Source organism: Lipotes vexillifer, unplaced genomic scaffold (genome assembly GCF_000442215.2).
Source record: "Lipotes vexillifer unplaced genomic scaffold, Lipotes_vexillifer_v1.1 scaffold724, whole genome shotgun sequence".
NCBI lineage: Eukaryota > Metazoa > Chordata > Mammalia > Artiodactyla > Lipotidae > Lipotes > Lipotes vexillifer.
The window spans coordinates 538,486-560,671 of NW_006788746.1; the positions used below are offsets into that span (position 1 = coordinate 538,486).

The 22,186-nt window shown below is 41.8% G+C and overlaps 1 protein-coding gene and 1 pseudogene across 1 annotated transcript in view; one reads left to right on the top strand and one right to left on the bottom strand.

Annotated features, from left to right (window-relative positions):
- Positions 1–22,186, bottom strand: part of LYRM7 (LYR motif containing 7) — a 40,530-nt gene that overhangs the window by 295 nt on the left and 18,049 nt on the right. The gene's annotated exons all lie outside the window — the stretch shown is intronic.
- LOC103090848 (tubulin polymerization-promoting protein pseudogene) lies at positions 12,073–13,104 on the top strand (annotated as a pseudogene).

Below are 22,186 nucleotides of genomic sequence, written 5' to 3' on the forward strand. Positions count from 1 at the left end.
ATGGAGATAGTTAATAGGACCCTCATTTCAGATTATACAAAAACATACATGACCAACTTAACCATTTACCATCAATTTATTAAATATAACTAAATAACTGACTAGAATTCAGCTAAAGCACGCTGTCAGTAGCAGATTACAGATTAATGATAATTAAAACCATCAACTGGGGACTTCCCTGGTGGTGCAGTGGTTAAGAATCTGCCTGCCAATGCAGGGGACATGGGTTTGAGCCCTGGTCCAGGAAGATCCCACATGCTGCGGAGCAACTAAATCCGTGCACCGCAACTACTGAGCTTGTGCCCGCCCACAAGCCACAACTACTGAGCCCACACGCCTAGAGCCCATGCTCTGTAACAAAAGCCACCGCAGTGAGAAGCCTATGCACTGCAATGAAGAGCAGCCCCCCTTTTCCGTAACTAGAGAAAGCCTGAGCGCAGCAACAGAGACCCAACACAGCCAAAAATAAATTAATTAATTAATTAAAACCATCAACTGGAAAATTAGTTCATGCTACCAACTACATAAAAAGCAAGACCACTTTCCTAATTTAAAGATTTCAGTGACTTCCCTGGCGGTCCAGTGGTTAGGACTCTGCGCTTCCACTGCAGGGCGCCTGGGTTCATCCCTGGTTGGGGAACTAAGATCCTGCATTTGATTTCAAATTTTACATAACAGTGGTTCTCAACTGGAGGTGTTCTGGGTGGTCACACCAACTGAAGAATGCTACTGGAATTTAGAGAGGAGGAGCCAGGGATGTGTGGGATAATCTGTGTAGTGCAGAACTATCTGCTCAAAATGACAATAGGGCCCCACTGAGAAACACTTTTCAACAACAAGAACAACAACAACAAATGCTGAGTCCTAGGGAAGACATCCTGCTGGAGTCAACTGAGGTAAAGCTCTTAAGATAGAAAGTTTTTAGAAGAGCTGAATCCAGGTGAACTGTCATGATCAAAAAATGCTCACACCAAATTCTATGAAATAACTTGCCCATATTTTTCAAAAAGAACAAGGTCATGAAAGACAAAGAAAGACTAAGGAACTGCTCCAGATTAAGGAAGACTAAAAACATATACATACTACTACATGCAATGGCAGATGGCTCATAGGGACCTACTATGTAGCTCGGGGAGCTCTTCTCAATACTCTATAATGACATGTATGGGAGGGGAATGTAAAGAAGAGTGGATATATGTGTATGTGTGGCCAATTCACTTTTCTGTACAGTAGAAACTAACACAACATTGTAGATGAACTATACTTCAATAAAAAGAAAAAAAAGAAGCCTGACTAATACAATGGCATATATAATCATCCATTCTAGAACTTGGAATTTCAGTTCATTCTGATCTTAACCCAGTGTCTTTCCAAACTGAATACTGGCTAAGATGGGGCCACACTAATAAATAACACTTTCTCCTTATCTAGAAGTGAGTTGTAAGAACCACTGTAATTGTGCTGTTCCATTCACATGCATGCTTATCCCACAGTTCCCACACAATATTTTTTTTTCAAAAGACATGGAGAATGTTGTTGCATAATAGAAGAAATAAATAGAACATTCTCAAGTAACTGGTTTATTCATTTTAGGAGAGAGTATGTATAATGAAATGCATTTTTGCTCAGAAATGAAAAGGGTCCTCTCTGCTACTGTCAAACTTGCTTTTATAAACTCCTATTTTATATTTTATTTTGGTATATCAATCTTGAGTTCTTTATTGTCAGGTCATCATTGGTAAACCCCTTCCCTATGACAGTACAGTGTGTACTCAATTTTGGAGTGTGGAAAATACATGTACTTGTTTTTTGTTTGTTTGTTTGTTTGTTTTTTGTGGTACGTGGGCCTCTCACTGTTGCAGCCTCTCCCGTTGCGGAGCACAGGCTCTGAACGTGCAGGCACAGCAGCCATGGCTCACGAGGAGCCCAGCCGCTCCACGGCATGTGGGATCTTCTCAGACCAGGGCACGAACCTGTGTCCCCTGCATTGTCAGGCAGACTCTCAACCACTGCGCCACCAGGGAAGCCCTTGTTTTGTACCTGTAGTTTGGATATATAGTTGACATCTTTGTGCTTTGGTGTTTCAAAAATTTTAAGGCTGTAATGAGGAGTCACATTTACAATCATCAATATATTCTCTACAATGAATTAAATCACGATGCTGGAAACACACACACACACACACAAACATGATGATTAAATGCGATCTGTGTGACCTTCAATTGGACCCTAGACCAGAGATCCAATCCCTTTTTTTTCTTCTGCTATAAAGGGCACTCTTAGGACAAATGGAAAATTTGAATAACAGAACTGAATCAATGTTAATATACTGATTTTGATAATTATACTGTTGTTATATAAGAGAACGTCTTTGCAAATTTAGGAAATACACAATGTAGTATTTTTAAGAAATACACACTGAAGTATTTCTCCAGATCTAAACCCAAGTGGGCTGTTATGATCTGAAAAATGCTCATTTGGGGGGAAAAGTACATTATGCCTGTATTTAGCTTCAGAGAGTTCAAGAAAAAAATGAGGGAGAGATGATAAAGCAAATGTGGTAAAATGTTAGCATTTATAGAATCTGGATAAAGGAAATTCGCATATTCTTCAACTTTTCTTGCACCTTTTCTGTAAATCTGAATCATTAAAAAATGTTTTAGAGGGCTTCCCTGGTGGCGCAGTGGTTGATAGTCCGCCTGCCAATGCAGGGGACACGGGTTCGTGCCCCGGTCCAGGAAGATCCCACATGCCGCAGAGCGGCTGGGCCCGTGAGCCATGGCCGCTGAGCCTGCGCATCCGGAGCCTGTGCTCCGCAATGGAAGAGGCCACAACAGTGAGAGGCCCGCGTACAGCAAAAAAAAAGAAAAAAAAAGTTTTAGAGATATTACTAAAATGAATTCAAAAGGAAAACTGAAATTCTCACAAAAAAATAAGTCATCTGACTAAAGATAATGCTCTTATGAGCCACATGGTAAATCTGGCTTACTGAAATGAAAACCAGTTAAATAAGTATTATTTAACCATTTTTTATATCTCACTTGCTGTTACCAAATCTTTGGAGGTTTCACCAGAGAGCAAATTATAGTTTAGGTTTTAACTTATTAACAATGGCAGTAAATTGTTTACTTATCAAACATACATGTGCTTATTTTTTGCTAGACATTACATCACGAAATGAAGATACAGAAATAAATATATAATAGTCTCTTAAGTACAGCACAGTGACTTTAGTTAATAATACTGTACTGCATACTTGAAAGTTGCTAATAGAATCTTAAAAGTCCTCATCACAAAAAAAAAAATTTTTGTAACTATGTATGGGGACAGATTAACTAGACTTATTGTGGTGATCATTTCAAAGTATATATAAATAGAGAGGACAGACAGCAGAAGCAAGAGCAACTACAATCCTGCAGCCTGTGGAACAAAAACCACATTCACAGAAAGATGAAAAGGCAGAGGGCTATGTACCAGATGAAGGAACAAGATAAAACCCCAGAAAAACAACTAAATGAAAGTGGAGATAGGAAACCTTCCAGAAAAGGAATTCAGAATAATGATAGTGAAGATGATCCAGGACCTCAGAAAAAGAATGGAGGCAAAGATCGAGAAGATGTAAGAAATGTTTAACAAAGACGTAGAAGAATTAAAGAACAAACATGTAGAAGAATTAAAGAACAAACAAACAGAGATGAACAATACAATAACTGAAATGAAAAATACACTGGAAGAAATCAACAGCAGAATAACTGAGGTAAAAGAACAGATGAGGGCTTCCCTGGTGGCGCAGTGGTTGAGAATCTGCCTGCCAATGCAGACGACACAGGTTCGAGCCCTGGTCTGGGAAGATCCCACATGCCATGGAGCAACTGGGCCCGTGAGCCACAATTACTGAGCCTGTGCGTCTGGAGCCTGTGCTCCGCAACAACAGAGGCCGCGATAGTGAGAGGCCTGTGCACCGCGATGAAGAGTGACCCCCACTTGCCACAACTAGAGAAAGCCCATGCACAGAAATGAAGACCCAACACAGCCATAAAAATAAATAAATAAATAAATACAGAAGAAGACCTGAGGAGTAACCTGGAAGACAGAATGGTGGAATTCCCTGCCACGGAACAGAATAAAGAATGAAAAGAAATGAAGACAGCCTAAGAGACCTCTGGGAAAACATTAAATGCAACAACATTCGCATTATAGGGGTTCCAGAGGGGAAGAGAGAGTTAAACGCAACAACATTCACATTATAGGGGTCCCAGAAGGAGAAGAGAGAGAGAAAGACCTGAGAAAATATTTGAAGAGATTGTAGTCGAAAACTTCCCTAACACGGGAAAGGAAACAGCCACCCAAGTCCAGGAAGCGCAGAGAGTCCCAGGCAGCATAAACCCAAGGAGAAACAAACATGCCAAGACACATAGTAATCAAATTGACAAAAATAAAAACAAAGAAAAATTATTGAAAGTAACAAGGGAAAAATGACAAATAACATACAAGGGAACTCCCATAAGGTTAACAGTTGATTTCTCAACAGAAAATCTACAAGCCAGAAGGGAGTGGCACGATATATTTAAAGTGATGAAAGGGAAGAACATACAACCAAAACTACTCTACCCGGCAAGGATCTCATTCAGATTCGATGGAGAAATCAAAAGCTTTACAGACAAGCAAAAGCTAAGAGAATTCAGCACCACCAAGCCAGCTCTACAACAAATGCTAAAGGAACTACTCTAAGTGGGAAACACAAAAGAAGAAAAGGACCGACAAAAACAAACCCATAACAATTAAGAAAATAGTAATAGGAACATACATATCGATAATTACCTTAAATGTGAATGGATTAAATGCTCCAACCAAAAGACACAGGCTTGCTGAATGGATACAAAAATAAGACCCATATATATGCTGTCTACAAGAAACCCACTTCACACCTAGGGACACATACAAACTGAAAATGAGGGGATGGAAAAAGATATTCCATGCAAATGGAAATCAAAAGAAAGCTAGAGTAGCTGGAGTAGCAATACTCATATCAGATAAAATAGACTTTAAAATAAAGAATGTTACAAGAGACAAGGATCACTACATAGTGATCAAGGGAACAATCCAAGAAGATATAACCATTATAAATATATATGCACCCAACACAGGAGCACCTCAATACATAAGGCAACTGCTAACAGCTATAAAAGTGGAAACAGTAGCACAGTAATAGTGGGGGACTTTAACACCTCAGTTACACCAATGGACAGATCATCCAAACAGAAAATTAGTAAGGAAACACAAGCTTTAAATGACACAATAGACCAGACAGATTTGATATTTATAGGACATTCCAACCAAAAACAGATTACACTTTCTTCTCAAGTGCACATGGAACATCCTCCAGGATAGATCACATCTTGGGTCACAAATCAAGCCTCAGTAAATTTAAGAAAATTGAAATCATATCAAGCATCTTTTCTGACCACAACACTATGAGATCAGAAATCAATTACAGGGAAAAAAATGTTAAAAACACAAATACATGGAGGCTAAACAATACGTTACTAAATAACCAAGAGATCACTGAAGAAATCAGAGAGGAAATCAAAAAATATCTAGAGACAAATGACAACGAAAACACAATGATTCAAAACCTATGGGATGCAGCAAAAGCAGTTCTAAGAGGGAAGTTTATAGCTATACAAGCCTACCTCAAGAAACAAGAAAAATCTCAAATAAACAATCTAAACTTACATCTAAAGGAACTAGAGAAAGAAAACAAACAAAACCCACAGTTAGTAGAAGGAAAGAAATCATAAAGATCAGAGCAGAAATAAATGAAATAGAAACAAACAAAAACAATAGCAAAGATCATAAAACTAAAAACTGGTTCTGAGAAGATAAGCAAAATTTATAAACCATTAGCCAGACTCATCAAGAAAAAGAGGGAGAAGACTCAAATCAATAAAATTAGAAATGAAAAAGGAGAAGTTACAAGAGACACCACAGAAATACAGAGCATCCTAAGAGACTACAAGCAACTGTATGCCAATAAAATGAACAACCTGGAAGAAATGGACAAATTCTTAGGAAGGTATAACCTTCCAAGACTGAACCAGGAAGAAATAGAAAATATAAACAGACCAATCACAAGTAATGAAATTGAAACTGTGATTAAAAATCTCCCAACAAACAAAAGTCCAGAACCAGCTGGCTTCACAGGTGAATTCTGTCAAACATTTAGAGAAGAGCTAACACCCATCCTTCTCAAACTCCTCCAAAAAATTGCAGAGGAAGGAACACTCCCAAACTCATTCTATGAGGCTACCATCACTCTGACACCAAAACCAGACAAAGATACTACAAAAAAAAGAAAATTAACGACCAATATCACTGATGAATATAGACACAAAAATCCTCAACAAAATACTGGCAAACAGAATCCAACAACAAATTAAAAGGATCCAAAAAAAAATATATATATATATATATATAAATATAGAATCATTATGTTGTATACTTGAAACTAGTATAGTGTTATATGTCAACTATACCTCAATTAAAAAGAAAAGTCTCCTCAGCTTCAAACAGTTCACAAGCTAGTGGAAAAGACAGATTAACCAAAAGTCCAACAAATAGTGGTATAAGTAAGAGATTTAACTTTCTCACATATCAAGAAATATAGATTAAGGCAACCCTAGGCTACTGCAGGTCCTTAGTACCACCAAGGACCCAGGTTCTTCTTTTTTTTCCTGTTCTGCTCCTCTTCATGTATGGTTTCTGTCTTCACTGCTGCTGTCACATCACATCTGCATTCCAGGCAGGAAGAGGGGAAAAGGGCGAAAAAGAGAGTGCTAGCTCGGCCTCTTCCTTTTTTTTTTTTTTTTTTTTGCGGTACACCGGCCTCTCACTGCTGTGGCCTCTCCCGCTGCGGAGCACAGGCTCCGGACGCGCAGGCCCAGCGGCCATGGCTCACGGGCCCAACCTCTCCATGACATGTGGGATCCTCCCGGACTGGGGCACGAACCCGTGTCCTCTGCATTGGCAGGCAGACTCTCAACGACTGCGCCACCAGGGAAGCCCCGGCCTCTTCCTTTTAACAAGAAAACAATAGCTTTACTGGAAGCAACATTCAGTAGACAGCTGCTTACACTGACCAGAAAGGTGTCACATGGTCTGAGATATCACTTTTTTTCCTCCCCTGTCACACCATACTCTGAACACAATTTTTCAGTTAGTGAGAAGGAAAGGATATTGAGAGGCAACAACCCATTCACCCTTTCAGCTACACAACATGAATATGCACCCTTCTTCTGATATATAGAATACTACATCCGTTTACTTCTTGACCCCTAAGATCTCATCCATGTTCAAATCAAGGATCTCTAGCTGATGTGCTAGCCTTTCCATTAGGTCCAGCTGTGGCTCACATGGTAGATATCTACTGGACCACAGTAAAGAATAAACAGGATACAGCAATAAAAACCTGGAATGGAAAACACATGGCAGTTACTGATCCACAGCAAATCCTAAATCCTAAATCCTTCTGAACAGAGGAGCAAAAGCTCCTTGCTTTTGGCAGAGCAATAAACTCTAGTCAGCCAAATTGGCAACACCTAATCCTGTTTTCTGGGAGACCCAAAGACCCTCTATTGTCCACTGTCCTTCAAGGCTTCTAGTCTGTCCTCTGGGGGATCCAGATGGAGATATTACAAAAAATGCCCTTCTTTGAGGCTCTGAAGCTTTCATAATCCACTTCCTGTTGACATGAGTTAAGGGACCCAGGGATGGCCTTAAGAGTGAAAGAGAGCTAACCAAACTTGGGGTTTCTTGGCAATACAATTTATTCAAAAACCTTATAACTTCCAATCTATTTTTTTTCCAGTCATTTCCATGTGCAAGTAGCCACAGGCAAACATGTTGACACAGTTACTAAGCATGAAGATTTTCATTCTCTGGTTATGGTCTCTATGCTGTCCCATCTCCTTAACTCTTAGCTTAATGGACACTTCTTAACACAATGAAAAACTACAGGCTCCAGTGAGTAAATGCATCATATATCTGATCTTTGTCTGGCAAATGAGAAAGCTTGGGGCACTGATCTTATATTAGAGCTAAAAGACCCCCTGCTTGTATTGGCTTTAGTTTTAGTGGATAGGAGCAACTGGCATTTTTAGGCCTGCAAGGCTCTAAATTATAGGACCCTCAATCAGATTCCAGGTTGTAGCAAGAAGTGTCCCTTCGCAAAGTAGTACTTCTTTCCATCTTTGCTTTGAAGACTGACTAGCTTAACCTGCATTAATCCTCTTTTTCAATATTTTGCTGAAAGCAGGAAGAAATAACGAGCACACACTGACATTCTGATTATATCCCTTATTGCTGTAGCTGTACTCCCAAAAAACAGTAAGTTGCACTAACCTTACATTCACGACTACATAACAAGGGCCACCAGCTTAAGGCCTGTAATGGTCAGGTCCATGTTAACAACACTCCCCTCTATCCCTGTCTTCCATTCAACTAATTTCACATTTTAGGGTGTGTAATTTTCAGTATCTCACTTCTGGCAACAACTTCTGTTGTTCTTAGTTGTAAGTAACAGAAGCTGACTCTGGCTAATGAGGCAGAAAAGGTATTCATTAATAGTTTATTGATCTAACTCAAGGAATTACTGTGAAGGCTTAAGAATCAGGCAGCCTTGAGTCTAAGCTTCCAGGAACAATGTCCAAAGACATACCATAGAACTGGCCTGATGACAAAAAACTGCTGCTGCCTATGGAGCACTAGAAATAACTACCACTATTTCTACCCTCACGGAGCACAACATGCTATAATTTGGATGTTGCCAGAAACTCAACTTTACTACATCTGTTCCTGCTACCACACCAAGGACACTTCTGGATCAGTAACTTGACTCCGCAACCACTGATGCTAACTCCTGCCAGCAAAATGAGTTCTGTGCCAAGCCTCTTTTCTCAAGCTCACTTCTGAATACAGTACAGGTAGTGTGCTGCACCTATGTTAAGTACGTGTGCCTGAAGTGCAAAGGAAACTGAGGAAATGAATATTCTAGATCCTATCCTGGGAATTTAGAACTCATAGACATGGAAATTCCTGAAGTAAGACAAGGACATTCAAAAAGTGGTAAATAACCAGAAAAACTGTCAGATATTCATTACTCTATCCCTTCACACAATTTATCTTATTATGCAGTCTTTGAAATCAAAAGGCATCCTACAATTGAATTTTTCTATATTCATTAATTGCTAATACTTTAATTAGACCAAACATATTACAGGTATATTTACATGCAGTATACTATTTTTCACTGTGATTATTTTATTGATTATAAAATTCCAAACCTTGCTCTCTATATTAGATATCAAAGTACCAAAACAACATTAGTTTAGGAAGTTGTCAGATCTCAACAAGGAACCACACTAAGATCGTGATTTATTTCCTGTATTTTAGGCCCCTGAAAAAGCTTCTCTCTTATGGTCATATTAAATGTATCATTTAAAAATTAATTTCTTAAAATAAACATGTTTTAACTCAATTATGGCCCCAAATCAAAATTTAGGTCAAGATTTTAAATAAAAGAACAGAAGAGGAAGGTACACGTCCAAACTCATTTTATGAGTCCAGCATTAGCCTAATACTAAAACCAAACAAGCACACTATTAAGAAAATTACAGGCCAATGTCCCAGTTGAACATAGATGCAAAAACCCTCAACAAAATGGTAGCAAACTGAATTCAACAATACATTAAAAGGATCATATGCCATGATCAAGTGGCATTTATTCCAGAGATGCAAGGATTTTTCAGTATCAGCAAATAAATGTGATACACCACATCAATAAAATGAAGGATAATCATATGATCATGTAATAAATGCCAAAAAAGCATTTGACAAAATTCAACATCTGTTTATGACAAAAACGTCTCAACAAAGTGAGTACAGAGGGAATATACCTCAACATAATGAAGACCATATATGAGAAGCCTACAGCTAACATCATACTCAATGGTGAAAACCTGAAAGCTTTCCCTCTAAGATCAGGAACAAGACAAGGATGCCTACCCACTACTTTCATTCAACACAATTTTGCAAGTCCTAGCCAGAGCAACCAGGCAAGAAAAAGAAATACAGGCATCCAAATTGGAACGAAGTAAAACTGTCACTGTTTGAACATGACATGACATTATATAAAGAAAATGCTAAAGATTCCACCAAGAAACTGTTAGAACTAATAAACAAATTCGGTAAAGTTGTAGGACACAAAAGCAATACAAAAAAATCTGTTGCATTTCTATACACTAATAATGAATGGAATAAACATCAGAAAGAGCAATTAAGAAAAAAACCCTATTAACAATTGCATACAAATGAGTAAAATATCTAGGAATATATTTAACCAAGGAGGGAGAGACTGGTACCCTGAAAACTATAAGACACTGATGAAAGAAACTGAAAACACAAATAAATGGAAAGATATTGTGTCCTCATGGATTGGAAGAATTAATATTATCATTAAAATGTCCATACTACCAAAGGCAATCGACATATTCAATGCAATTGTTTTTTTTTTTGGCCTTTTTTTGGCGATGCACGGGCCTCTCACTGTTGTGGCCTCTCCTGTTGCGGAGCACAGGCTCCGGACGCACAGGCTCAGCGGCCATGGCTCATGGGCCCAGCCATTCCGCAGCATGTGGGATCTTCCTGGACCGGGTCACAAACCCGCATTCCCTGCCTTGGCAGGCGGACTCTCAACCACTGCGCCACCAGGGAAGCCCTCAATGCAATTCTTATCAACATTTCAATGGCATTTTTCATAGAAACAGAACAAACAATCCTAAAATTTGTAACATGAAAGACCCTGAATAGCCAAAACAATCTTAAAAAAGAAGAACAAGGCTGACAACATCACACCTCCTCATTTCAAACTATACTACAAATCTATAACAATCAAAACAGTATGGTATTGGCATAAAAGAAAAACAGCACACAACAACCACCAAAAATGGAACACACAGACACAGAGAAAAGATTTGTGGTTGTCAGAGGTAGGATCAGGGTGTGTGTGTGAAACGGGTGAGACTGGTCAAAAAGTACAAACTTTGAGTTATAAGACAGATAAGCTCTGGTGATGCACTGTACAGCATGGTAACTATAGTTTAAAATACTGTATTGTACACTACAAAGCTACAGTAATCAAAACAGTGTGGTATTGGCACAAAAACAAACATGGATCAACAGAACAGAATGGAGAGCCCAGAAATAAACCCATATACCTATGGTCAAATCTTTGACAAAAGAAGCAAGAATATATAATGGAAAACAGTCTCTTCAGCAAGTGGTGCTGGGAAAATTGGACAGGTGCATGTAAAACAATGAGGTTAGAACACACCCTCACACCACACACAAAAAATAAACTTCAAATGCCTTAAAGACTTAGACATAAGACATGACACCATAAAACTCCTAGAAGAGAACAGAGGCAAAGCATTCTCTGACATAGATCATATCAATCAATGTTTTCTTAGATCAGTCTCCTAAGGCAATAGAAATAAAAGCAAAAATGAACAAATGGGACCTAATCAAAGTTACAAGATTTGTACAGCAAAGGAAACCATAAACAAAATGAAAAGACTACCTACAGACTGGGAGAAAATATCTGCAAATGATGTGACTGACAAGGGCTTAATTTCCAAAATATACCAACAGTTCATAAAACTCAACAATTAAAAAAAACCCAATTGAAAAAATGGGAAAAGACCTAAATAGACATTTCTCCAAAGAAGACATACAGATGACCAATAGGCACATGAAAATCTGCTCAACATCACTAATCATTAGAGAAATGCAATTCAAAACTACAGTGAGGTACCACCTCACACCAGTCAGAAGGGCCATCAGGAAAAAATTTACAAATAACAAAGGCTGGAGAGGGTGTGGAAAAAAGTGAACCCTCCTACTTGTTGGTAGGAATGTAAATTGGTGCAGCCACTAGAGAAAACAGTATGAAGGTGCCTCAAAAAACTAAAAACAGACTGGGTCGTTTGCCTGCGAGTCGCAGAGGCACCTGCTGCAGTTGCCGCATCTCTGAGCATGGCTGACAGCAAGCCCAAGCCCCCCAAGCCTGCCAACAAGATGCCCCCCAAGTCCCCAGGGGACCCCACGAAGGACAAGGCAGCCAAAAAGGCTGTCACTAGAGTCGGAGGACGCCAGCGAAGGGGCAGCCACCACGGCCCGGAGCCCAGCACCCTGGAGGAGGTTTACGCTGCACTGGTACACCAGGGCCACCTGTAAGGAGATGCATGGCAAGAACTGGTCCAAGCTGTGCAGGGACTGCCAGGTGATCGATGGCAGGAACATGACCGTCACCGACATGGACATCGTCTTCAGCAAGACCAAGGGCAAGCCCTGCAGGACCATCACATTTGAGCAGTTCAAGGAAGCTCTGGAGGAGCTGGCCAAGAAGAGATTCAAAGACAAGAGCCGTGAGGAGGCCACCCAAGAGGTGCACAGGCTCACTGAGGGCAAGGCCCCCATCATTTCAGGGGTGACGAAAGCCATCTCCTCGCTCACCGTGTCGCGGCTCACGGACACCACCAAGTTCACGGGCTCCCACAAGGAGCGCTTCGACCCATCCAGAAGGGGCAAGTGCAGGGCGGGCCGCGTGGACCTGGTGGACGAGTCGGGCTACGTGCCGGGCTACAAGCACGCGGCACCTACGACCAGAAGGTGCAGGAGGACAAGTAGCCGGCAGGGCCTTCTGCTGTCACCCGGTCCCCCCCGCCACCTCACACTTCGTTATATTCCTGTGCTTGCAGGCAGAACTCGGACCCAGGGCTGGACGGCCGCGGAGGCACCAGGCCTCCCTCCCCCGCGGGCCCGCACTCCCCTCGACCCCAGCTTTGGCCCCGACTCACCTTTCCTAACACAACTGCCTCGTCCCTGCCAGGAAGTGGGCAGATGACCCTTTCCAAAGTGCCTCCCAGGGCCAGACCACACCGGCCACTGGTTTGCAGCAAAGAGGGTGTTTTAAAGGAGCTGGTGGGCAGACGCTGTCTGGGGGTGCTGACCCGCAAGCACCAAGGCACCAACCAGCAGCACCGATAAAGCAGACAGAGCCCTGGACAGGGCGCTGCAGTGCCCAGAGAGCACCACGCAGGTATGGGAGGCAGGGCACACCGTGCACGCTTGCACACCCACGCACACATGCACGCACCTACGCACTAGGCACCCACAACACACGCACACGCACACACGTAGCAACGCACGCACCCACGCACGTGCACGCATGCACCCACATGCGCTCAGGCACACAAACCGAGGACCAGGTCTGCGCTGATGGTGGGCGCCGAGCTGAGGGCTGCAGTGCAAAGGAAGAAGCCTCCTCTGTCGACCAAAGTGAGTCAAAGTGTGATGTCACAAGATTTCAAAATGGAAACTAAGGGCAATTAATTTCTCTTCTCTGAGAAGAAATAGGAAACAGTGATGCATGTTTATTCTCAGAATGGCTCAGGGAAGACTCAGAATATTCCGTCTCTGTGACTCCCTCCCAGCGGCCCCTGTCTCCCGGCCCCGAGCGGGGAAGACCCCCAGGGGCCGGGCCCTGGACGAGAGGCTGCGGGTGGCCCGCCGGCTCTCTCCTTGCTCCTCCGGCCGCTGCAGTTCCTCTGGCCTCTCTGGAACCTCCGTGAGCAGCCTTCGCCGTCCTCCCCGCCCTCAAGTACAGAAACCGCATGGCAGGGCCAGGCCAGGGGAGGGCCAGAGGCCGGCAGCATCTGCGGGGTTTGGTTTCTCTGAGAGGCCAAAGGTGGGGCCTCCTGCTGTCACAGTGGACCCTTGGCAATGTGTCCCTTTGCATGGACATGGCCACAGCCTGGCGGGTAATGCTCTGGGCCCTGTGGTCCTGGTTTTGGTCCTGGGGGAAGCCCATGGCAGCCCCTGGGGAATGCTTCCCAGGAATCCAACCGCCCTGCCGCTATCAGTCCTGTGTCCAGGGCAGCAGGCCGGTTAGGGGCACCCCTCCATGGACACACGGCCTGGCCCATGGCACAGGTGGCCATGAGTGCCACAGCACTGCCATGGCAGGCACGTTGGTCACGGCTGGACCTGGGAGACCCCACCCACCCACACAGAGGGGCTCAGGCCAGCGCTCCCAGCCGACATGGCCACTTGCACGGGGCTCTCCCTGGGATGGCGATGGCCTCTGCAGGCAGCTTCGTCCTAAGGCCCTGGCACTTCACCGCACTGTCACCCAGGAAGTGATGGAGCACAGGTCTGGGGTCACTGTGAGGATGTGAATTGCTGCCGTCTAGAAAGTTTCTAAAACTTGGGGATCCGAACCTGCCCGGCCAGGCCCCCAATCCACCACCAGGAAACTGAGGCCCCCTGGGCTGGGGGAAAGCAGGCAGGACACCGACCCCCGCCCTGGGCTCCTCTCCTCCCTCCAGAGGCCAGAGTCACCTGGGGAATCGCGTCTGCAGAGAACTCTGAACGTGCAGAGTGTTTCTGAGCACTAAGTTGATCACAGATGGGAAAGCCCGTGTTCCAGGGCCGGCCGGTTCCTCTCTGTGGACTCGGGGCAGGACTCCTCCCCAGACCCATGCTCTACCCAGTCGCTGCGGGTCCCTGCCTGCCCGACAGCCCGGCGTGCCCCACCCCCCAGCCGTCCTGCAGCAGGACCCTGGAGTCCAGCCCTCCCAGCCGGTCAGGGGCTGGCCTGCCCGGGAGCACACGGGAGGTGGTCTGAGCAGAAGAAACCATGCCAGTGGCGTCCTGGGACGCTTCCTCACGCTGCCCCCCACCCCAGGGCCGGCCTGCAGGGCCGACATCACCCGCTGCAGGAAACCATCTTCCCGTTGGTTACAGCAGCACCTCCTTCTTGGGTTAAGGAAAGTCAACTGCACACAGCTGCCCCTGTGGCCATCCCTGCCTGAGCCCCGCACTTGTGGGCTCCCGAACTGCTGAGGCCGAGGTGTCCGGGTAGGTCTCAGGTGTCCCCAGCCCGCCTGAGGCTTCTTTCCCAAAGTGTAGCTCTGGAGGCACATCTCCCTTTCAGGGCAGGAGGAAGTGGTGGCCCCCTCCCCGTCGGCTCTATCACGGCATCTGTGTGTAGCCCCAACACAGCACGTTGCTCAGGCTCCAAGCTCTGCACAGACACATGTGCCTCCCTTAGGCTCTGGACGCTGTGGACACACAGGCAAGTGTGCATCTTTGCTACATGTTCTATGCAATACCCATTCGCTTCTACTAACGGCGGTTAACTAGAAACTACATGTCTCTCTGTGAACAAAGGAAACTGCACAGCAAGCCCGCCAGGAAGCAGAGACCTGTGGTCAGGGCGAACCATGCTGACTGCGCCGAGTGCCAGGACAGCAGAGCGAGCGTTCAAGAACACTGATCGCGCCACAGTACTTATTTATTTCTACTTAATGCTCTAGGATAAGCAACTAGGCGGTGGTCAGTTCACCAAAACTGAAGTTCAAATTACGTAAGTTTAAAATACTATAGGAAGAGATCTATATTTATACTAGAGTATTTTTTTTTAAAGAAGATGTTGGGGGTAGGAATTAATTAATTAATTTATTTTTACTGTGTTGGGTCTTTGTTTCTGTGCGAGGGCTTTCTCTAGTTGTGGCAAGCGGGGGCCACTCTTCATCGCGGTGCGCGGGCCTCTCACTATCGCGGCCTCTCGTTGCGGAGCACAGGCTCCAGACGCGAGGCTCAGTAGTTGTGGTTCACGGGCCTAGTTGCTCTGCGGCATGTGGGATCCTCCCAGACCAGGGCTCAAACCCGTGTCCCCTGCATTAGCAGGCAGATTCTCAACCACTGTGCCACCAGGGAAGCCCCCCATACTGGAGTATTTTTACACCTCGGATATCCTCAGTCTTAAGGTTTGAGGCCAATGAAAATTACAGTCAGGAAGAGGCACGCGGAGCTCCAGCGGCATCGCCTCCTGTCTAAGCTGCTCTACGTCCACGCCCCAGTGGCCGAGAGCTCAGGGCAGGCCGTGGCGTCCCTCTGAAGCACCAAGTGGACAGAGGCTCACACACCCAAAGCCTGGGCCTGCTCAGCCACCGGCTGTCATGAATCAAGTTTTAACGGCACACAGCCCACCGTGCACCGCGCAACGCCTGTGGCTGCTTCTGTGGCTACGCCAGCGGTAGCGAGAAGATAAATCACAGATGCCATGGCCCATGAAACCTACAGCAGTCACCGCCTGGACCTTTAGGGGAGGCTGCTGGTGCTGCCTCCACCCCTGAGGACCCGGCAGGCTCCTTCCTCTGGAAGTGTTCGCACACAAGCTGGCACACCCCGTCCCACAGTGCACGCAGGTGGGGACGCCGTAGTCACCTGTCCATATGCTCAGGTTGACAATTCAGCTGTACTGTGAAGTCACCACGAGGCTAGAATGTCCTTAGAACGCTGACCCTAAGTAGCTTCCCTCCACTGACTGACTACAGAGCACTCTGTGAAGTCCCGTGGCTTGGGCGTGTGGAGAGTGTGGCTGGTGGTCGCCAGGCACTTTGTGATGCTTTGCTTAACTCTCTCTCTTCCCCAAACCAAGCCAAACAACAAAGGAAACGCACGTAACTCAAATTTGAAAGGGAGCATATGCTACTAGTTTGAACTAAGTTTTTTTCAGGAAAGGGAAATAAATGTATATATATAGATGGGGGGAAGCTAAAAATAGAGTTGCCATATGATCCAGCAATCCTACTCCTGGGCATATATTTGGAACCATAATATGAAAAGATCCATGCATCCCTATGTTTATAGCAACACTATTCACAATAACCAAGACACAAAAGCAACCTAAATGTTCAACAACAGATGAATGCATAAAGAAGATGTGGTATAAATACACAGTGGAATACTACTCAAACACAAAAAAGAATAAAATAATGCCATTTGCAGCAACGTAGATGGATCTAAAGATTATCATACTAAGTGAAGTAAGTCAGAAAGAGAAAGATAAATACCATATGATATCACTTACATGTGGAATCTAAAATATGACATAAATAAACTTATCTAGAAACAGACACAGACTCACGGACATAGAGAACAGACTTGTAGTTGCCAAAGGGGAGGGCCAGTATGGGAGGGATGGACTGGGAGTTTGGGATTAGCAGATGCAAACTACTATAAATAGAATGGATAAACAACAAAGTCCTACTGTATAGCACAGGGAACTATATTCAATATCCTGTAATAAACCATAATGGAAAAGAATATGAAAAAGAATGTATATATGTATAATTGAATCACTTTGCTGTACAGCAGAAATTAACATAACATTATAAATCAACTACTTCAATAAAATAAATTTTAAAAATACTGTATTGTGTATTTGAAAGACGCTAACAGTAAATCTTAAAAGTTCTCATCGGGCTTCCCTGGTGGCACAGTGGTTGAGAGTCCGCCTGCCGATGCAGGGGACACAGGTTTGTGCCCCGGTCCAGGAAGATCCCACGTGCTGCAGAGCGGCTCCGTGAGCCATGGCCGCTGAGCCTGTGCGTCTGGAGCCTGTGCTCCGCAACGGGAGAGGCCACAACAGTGAGAGGCCCGCGTACCGCAAAATAAAAAAAAAGTTCTCATCACAAGAAAAGAATTTGTCACTGTATATGGTCATGGATATTAACTAAAAACTTATTGTGGTAATCATTTCACTATATACACATATATGTTGTATACATAGTGAAATGATTATATATAACCATTATATTGTACACCTAAAACTAATACAATGTTGCATGTTAACTATTTGTCAATTTAAAAAAATCTTTCAATGGCATGGTTTGTAAGAGTGTGAAAATCATAGAGGCATTTAGGATATAAATAATTTATAGGACATTAAAATATTTAACTCTGCAGTTATAAAAAGTCTCTAAATACATAAAACACAAAAATACAAATGAGTTTAAATAGAGAACTTGCATACAAAATTTTCTTTTTTTTATAATTAATTTTTTATTGGAGTATAGTTGCTTTACAATGTTGTTAGTTTCTACTGTACAGCAAAGTGAATCAGCTATACGTGTATATATATATATATATATGTGTGTGTGTGTGTATATATATGTGTGTGTGTGTGTGTGTGTGTATATATATATATATATATATATATAAAATTCCTTTTGGATTTCCTTCCCATTTAGGTCACCGCAGAGCACTGAGTAGAGTTCCCTGAGCTATAAGGCAGGTTCTCATTAGTTATCTATTTTATACATAGTATCAGTAGTGTATATATGTCAATCCCAAACTCCCAATTCATCCCACCCTCCCCCGTCCCCCCTTGGTGTCCATACATTTGTTCTCTATGTCTGTCTCTCTACTTCTGCTTTGCAAATAAGATGATCTATACCATTTTTTCTAGATTCCACATATATGCGTTAATATGCGATATTTGTTTTTCTCTTTCTGACTTACTTCACTCTGTATGACAGTCTCTAGGTCCATCCATGTCTCTACAAATGACCCAATTTCTTTCCTTTTTATGGCTGAGTAATATTCCATTGTATATAGGTATCACATTCTTCTTTATCCATTCCTCCGTTGATGGACATTTAGGTTGCTCAAAATTGTTTTCTTTAAGAACCTCTTCCTGACCCACCAAGTTTGGGATTTGGAGCTCTGCCTATGTACCTGAACAGTCCCTCTACCTCTCCTGATATGGCAGCCAAAGGACTGTGACTGAACACTTTATTGTTTATCTTCTAATACGGTGCTCTAAGTTCCATAAGGACTGACCACTGTTCTATTCTTAGTGCCTAGCACAACAGGTATTGAATAAATGGTTGTTGAATCACATTAACCTACCTTAGAATACAAACTACAAAGATAGTTTAGGGTAAAGACGAATATAAAAAACCAAAGGACAGAAGTTTAAAACCACATCTGAAATAAAGAATAGCTTCCTAGAGCTTTTTTTTTCTCTTTCAGTACTGTTCTTTATTATTTCCCAATTAAAACAAAAACAAAAAACATCTTATTTTACAATCACTTAGGTAACACAACGCAGACAAAGAATATACTTAACCTTTTTTTCTTCAGCAATATCCACTCTGTGAAATATGGAGAAGACTCACAATATAGGCCTCTGATCTCAAAGAGCTCAAATTCTGGGGACCTTGTTAAATATGCAGATATCCTCTGCTTTTCTGCACAAGCACACTAGCCAGAAAATATGTCTTCTTAAAGCCTCTGACCTTGAAGCACATATCTCAAAAAACTCCTTCCATCCATAGGCAGAAATGTTTATCCATCATCCTCCATCTTTACTAGTTCATCATTCATCCCACCCATGTTTGTTTTAATTCTCAGCAATATCATATTGCTCTCTGATGACTTTGAGATCCTTTGTAGGTGGCATGAATGCTAAAATGGTAGCATTGTGGTACATCAAATCCATGGTATGAGATTATTCATCCATTCAAAACAAACAAAACAAAAAACAGCATGCTACGTGTTCTCTAAACCCTGCCTAAATGGTGTGCTGCATAAAATCTTGTAAAAGGATAAGAGAAAAGGAAGAAAAGCAACTGTCCAAAGGTCCAAAGTATATTGAACCACTAGGGAGAAAAATGATGATGGAACAATAAAGGTAAACTCTGGATCAGAAAGGGTATTTTTTCCTACAATTAACAAATATTCATGAATAACTACAGATAAAATAATGAGTGAGACAGTTCCTGCCCTCAGGGAGTCTAATATCTAGCACCAGAGAGAATAAAGCACATACACACATCACAAAGATAATACCCAATGGCAAGCTGGGTAAATACTCTGAAGGGATGTTACAAGGTACCATGAGAGCATATGAAAGGGTATATACTGTTTTTAAAAAAATGTATCACACATGTTCAGAAGCATGTTCCTATTTTGTTTGTCTTACATATATGCCAGACAGGAAGTCAAAAAAACATGGATAATGCTACTCAGAAACTAAGTAAATATGTAGCCCTAAAGTCTTGAGTTTTCTTGGTACCATCTATAACCATACATTTGGTTACTATCTACAGAATATATGTTTGATAAAGGCCAACACTGAAACTAGTAGACCAATATCCATATTAGAAAGAGGGCTTTGAAAATGTCAATAATCAATGACAAAGTAAGTATAGAAAAATACTGAAATTAACTCATTGTTCTAAGTCATAGTTTTTACTTTTCTACAGAAAACCTAGGAAGGCTAGAATGGACCAATGATGAGACTGATATGAATTAAAAATTATCATTAATCCAAATTCATGTACCTGTGATCATACCAAAAATAAAAATACAAAAAAACGTAGGGAATGCTTGGAAATAAAATAGTTTTCCCAATATTTTTGAGATTTTAAAAATAAGGAGTTTTTCTCAAATGATGAAATTATTATATCTATAATAAAGAATAGTGAAATTATCTTCAAGGATAAGGAAAGCAGTCTTTTTTAAAAGGAAAAAATGAGAAATTATTTAGGATAAAGAGTTCTTTCTGCTAGTCACTATTTAATTTCCACTGTAGATATTATTTAGAAGGGAGAAAAAAAGAGATGGATTGAGAATTTAGGCATACAGGTAATTACTTTTGCAGATGAAGTTTCATTTCATTACTTTCAGTTTCTATTATTTTTCATGTTGGGACTTTATCTGATCTTTTTTAGAGATACACAGTCACAACTCTATTTTCTAGCCAAGAAGAATTTTAATTCCTCTCACTTCTGTATGTCAGTAAAGACACTGCTAAAATATGTGGAGGAATTTTACTTAAAGTAACTTCTTAAAACAGAGATTAAAAACTCAAATTTGTTCTACCTTAAACCCATAGGCATAAAGTAGGAAAAAGAGACCCATATATAACTTAACAGGAAGAATGAGGCCTTTATTAAGGCAATATAGCATTAGATACTAATAATCATGTAAGAGTCAAAATTTTCAATCTTGTGGAAAAATTAAACTATACAGAAAACCAAAAGAAAAAAAGAAATTTAAACCCATATTATCATATTTAAAACCAGGCTTCTGAAATGTAGCTATCAAATTTAGTTATCTGAAATAACCTAAATTTTTATTTATATAATAAAGATAATATTTTGCTGTAATTACCCATATAAAATTTTGGCTATAGTACACAGAAGCTCTAAAGATTATTATTAAGATTAAAGACAATGACTACAAATTTTCAATTTAGGATTAACCATGTTTATTGCCCTTAGAAATATAACTGGATCTGATAATTTCTGATAAATACTCATGAACTAAAAATAACTTTAAAAGCCCTACAGGACATATACTACTAGATATTAAGATTTACTGTAAGGCTGTAGTAATCAAGACATTATGGTTTGTGATGCAAGGACGGAAAAACAAACTAATTGAAGAGATTATAAAGTCCAGAAACAGATGCACACATATATAGCTATTGGATTTTTTTAAACTTTTTATTTTAAATTGGAGTATAGCCGGTTAACAATGCTGAGAAAGTTTCAGGTGCACAGGAAAGTGACTCAGCCATACATATACATGTATCCATTCTCCCCCAGACTCCCTCCCATCCAGGCTGCCACATAACACTGAGCAGAGTGCCCTGTGCTATACTAATTATACTTTAGATGTGATTATTTTTATACTGTTTTAAAGACTACTTTCCCAACGGAAAGTTTTTTTTTTTATGTCCATGCCTCTCTCTAACTTTGTCACAGCTTACCCTTCCCCCTCCCCATATCCTCAAGTCCATTCTCTAGGAGGTCTGTGTCTTTATTCCTGTCTTACCCCTAGGTTCTCCATGACATTTCTTTTTTCTGAAATTACATATATATGTGTTAGCATACAGTATTTGTCTTTCTCTTTCTGACTTACTTCACTCTGTATAACAGACTCTAGGTCTATCCACCTCATTACAAATAGCTCAATTTCATTTCTTTTTATGGCTGAGTAATATTCCATTGTATATATGTGCCACATCTTCTTTATCAATTCATCTGTCGATGGACATTTAGGCTGTTTCCATCTCCGGGCTATTGTAAATAGAGCTGCAATGAATATTTTGGTACATGACTCTTTCTGAATTATGGTTTCTCAGGGTATTTGCCCAGTAGTGGGATTGCTGGGTCATATAATAGTTCTATTTGTAGTTTTTTAAGGAACCTCCATACTGTTCTCCATAGTGGCTGAACCAATTTACATTCCCACCAGCAGTGCAGGAGTG